This window comes from Euprymna scolopes, chromosome 19, assembly GCF_053919585.1.
Source record: "Euprymna scolopes isolate OS-2025 chromosome 19, ASM5391958v1, whole genome shotgun sequence".
NCBI lineage: Eukaryota > Metazoa > Mollusca > Cephalopoda > Sepiida > Sepiolidae > Euprymna > Euprymna scolopes.
The window spans coordinates 69,785,651-69,789,592 of NC_136500.1; the positions used below are offsets into that span (position 1 = coordinate 69,785,651).

Below are 3,942 nucleotides of genomic sequence, written 5' to 3' on the forward strand. Positions count from 1 at the left end.
GAATATAAATATGTCAAAAAGTTTAACAAGGTTTTTAAAAGGGGTGAGGGTCCAGAATACCACCTTAACTTTAATCTTGATTCACGTTAGCTTTGAATAATATTGTGTCGAATAAATTCACCTCATAAATTCACGTCCTTATTAAAGTGAAAGCCAAAAAATAAGTCGGAACTTTAGACAGTTCTTGACACAACTTTTGCATAACTCTATTTTTCCTTCTCCACTTGCACGTGGTACTCTTTCAAAAATAGATAAGTAAATAATAATAAAAAATAAGAACGTTATTGTTATCGTGTCAAAAGAAGGAAAACATCCTGCTCACGTGATTACGTGTCTTTTTAAAAACATTTACATCACCTTTTTATTTTTATTTATATATCTGTTTAAGCTTTTTTGTCAGTATACTAGAAGGTATTCAATTGATTACAATCCTTTCTGCGTGTTCTTTACGTTACAATAGTAAAACCCTGAATGCGACGGCGCAATACTATACCGTTCAATACTGTAAAACTGAAACGAAGATGTTCTGCTTGAAAATGGCACCATTTTCTTCTTATTCATATTTATATTGATTCTTTGCTTTAAAAAAGTAAATTAATTACGTGTTTACATTTTTAATATCCCATTTTGCTGTTTCGGATTATTTTACTAAAGTAGGTAAAGCTTCATTATTTTTCAAAACTGTTTTTGTTTCTTTGTTTTTCGATATTTCGTCGATATTATTTAGTAAGAGTGTTTAGCAGAAAAGCCAACAAACGACTACCCGAAAAAATAAATATACAAGAAATAAATGTTAATGATTCATTAAAATTGTGGGATCTGCGTACGCACCTGGCCCACAAAGTATGGAAATAAAAAATTGGAAAATTAAAAAAAACGTTTACAAGTTTTTTTGATATAGATGTACATTATAATACTTTGATAAGTATGTTTTAACTTAAATAGGGATGGTATAATACAATTTTGGGGTTTGCGTTCGCGTCTGACCTCCATAGAATGGATATAGGCACAAACTTTAATACAGACTTTTCATATATATATATCTGCGTAAGTATACTTTGATAATTATGTTTCAGTTTGAAGAAATATGGTATAATAAAATTATGGGGTGTTCGTTCGCGTCTTACCTCCATAGAATGGAAATATGTCACAAAGTTTAACAAGGTTTTTTAATATAGATCCACAGAATATTATGATGAGTGTTTCAGTGTGAACAGGGATGGTATAATAAATTATGGGGTTTATCTCTTTTATTTTTACTTTCATCATATTTTGCTTTGGTTTTGATGCCCCCAAATTCGAAGCTATCTCTGTACAACCCTTCGTTTTCATAACCTATCATACTTTCATAAATCAAAGCCCATTTTCTGTAGGCTGTTTCTGAACCCAGTCAACGACGGGTACTTTTGCTAGTATATATATATATATATATATATATATATATATATATATATATATATATATATATACACAGGGTGGGCCAAATTAAGGGTCCTATTTTTAAAAATTCATAAATTCATGTAAGTTTTAAGAAGTGTTTTTCGGCCAAAATTTGTTTTGTTTATTTCAAAACAATCTCGGAAGGGTCAGTCTACACACGCATAAAGTTTTGTGAGTTTAACTTTTATTTTGTGGAAGTTATTCAAATTTAAAGATAGGACACTTATTTTGGCCCACCCTGTATATATATATATATATATATATATATATATATATATATATATATATATATATATACCTTCATTTTACCTTTTTTTATTTTTTCTATCTACACATTCATATTCTTTTTGACTTCTTTTCCCAACTTTAAACAAGTTAAATATGTTCTTCGTTCAACACCTAACCATAAATTTTCCGTATGAAAATTAATCCGATATTTGTTTCTACATTATAAAAAAACAATCAACGTCAAATAATACACATTTGTCAGAACCAACGGGAATTATCCGGCGAATTCCCAGCTTCTCACTTGAACGATTGTCAGATAAACATTCGACGTTTCAAATCGCATGAGACTTTCTTCTCAGCTGTCATTTCGAATCGACACCTTTTTTCCCTGTTCAACCAGCATCCAATCGAATGTGTTAAATCTACTTTCCAATTACGTAAACAACGTGAGCAATAGCAATAAAAATGGATAATACAGATTATACTACTAGAAATAGTGTGACCTGTTGTTAACCCCTGAGTTTTTAGGTTAGGAAAAAAATGTGAGTTTGCAACTGAAGATAAATATTAATAAAGGACGAAAACCAAAAACAAAATTAGTCTTCCGTTCACTGCAAACCTATTTTTACCTCAGATCTCAGTATTAGAACGTTTCCGCCGATGTAACCTCTGATCTTCACGCGCTTTTTCTCCAACTCAGAAATCTATACGGAATTTTAAAGGAAACTTTTTATTTAATTCACGTGAATAAATTTTTCACGTACCGTCAGCCATGAACGAGTAAAAGTGTTGAGTTCTTAGTGGCAGTTGTGATGATGACTGAAGCCTTCAAGTTGCGTGTGTATCGATATTGAAATGTTGCGCAACGGATAAATGTGCAAAGTGTGATTAATTCTAAAGTGCATTTCGACAAGATGTACATGCGGGTGTTCGTTACTTACATCAATCGAATTGTGATGATAACAATTAAAATTGGAATAATAAATTTTGGATAGCTTAATCCAATTATCAACCAGCATATTATAAATTGCGAAATTATTGACTTCTGATCTTTAAATGTCAACCCCCGCGATTATTATATAATATTAATATTTCTGTTTCTATTTTATCTATCTATCTATCTGTCTATCTATCTATCTATCTCTTTCTCTCTCTCCCTCTCTCTCTCTCTCTCTCTCTCTCTCTATATATATATATATATATATATATATATATATATATATATATGATGTCTGTCCGTCGATTTCGATGAATACTACAAAACATCACAGATGATACGGTGACTTGTCCGCAAAATTTTTGTGGCAAACTTGTGCAATATCCAAATGCAGAGGTTGTTAAATACCAGTCGTAAGTAGAAATTTCAGGGCGACTAAAACCAATGCCGAGATAAGCGGAGAGCACATACAGTGGCTGATATTCCCAAATGGTCATCGACCTGATACTGGCCATCTCAGTAATTTGGCGAGAACCGATATGTAAACGTGATTATCCATCCATAGCCTTGAGCCCTTGGAGATATATAGACCATCCACAACTTTGTAGATGCTTTTGTAGCGAGGAGGGTTTTTTTTTCAGGGTGAGGGAGCTAGCCCCGCGCCCAATCTTCCCAGGAGGTATATACAACAACTAGCCTTCCTAAGTTGTCACCCATCTGGTACTGGCCAGGCTCAAGGTTGCATACCTTTGGTGATCTGGCGGGAACCGGTGTGTCAACGTGATTGTGCCGTATTATATATATGTGCGTGTGTGTGTGTATAAATGTGTGTATATATATATGTGCGTGTGTGTGTATAAATGTGTGTGTGTATATATATATATATATATATATATATATATATATATATATATATATATATATATACGGCATAATCGCGTTGACACACCGGTTCTCGTCAGATCACCGACGTTAAGCAACGTTGAGCCTGGTGAGTATCAGATGGGTGACCCTTTAGAAATTCTAGGTGCTCTATGTGCTCTCCGCTTATTTCAGCATTTGTTTCCAGTCATCCTGTACTTTACTTGCCACTGGTATTTAACAATGTCGTCTCAGGAGATGTGTGGTTGGAGATTGCGCACCTCATGCCACTAAAATTTCAGGCGCACGCAACACTTCGTGGGTATCCACAGTCTGCCCAAGACTGAAGGAGCCTGTTACTTCATATAATATCTTATATATATGCCGTATTATATATGTGTGTATAAATGCATGTATATGTATATATATATATATATATATATACACACATATATATATATTTATGTATATATTTA

At 32.9% G+C, this 3,942-nt stretch overlaps 1 pseudogene; it reads left to right on the forward strand.

Annotated features, from left to right (window-relative positions):
• Positions 1–3,527: 3,527 nt before the first annotated feature.
• LOC145240446 (5S ribosomal RNA) lies at positions 3,528–3,644 on the forward strand (annotated as a pseudogene).
• The last annotated feature ends 298 nt before the right edge of the window (positions 3,645–3,942 follow it).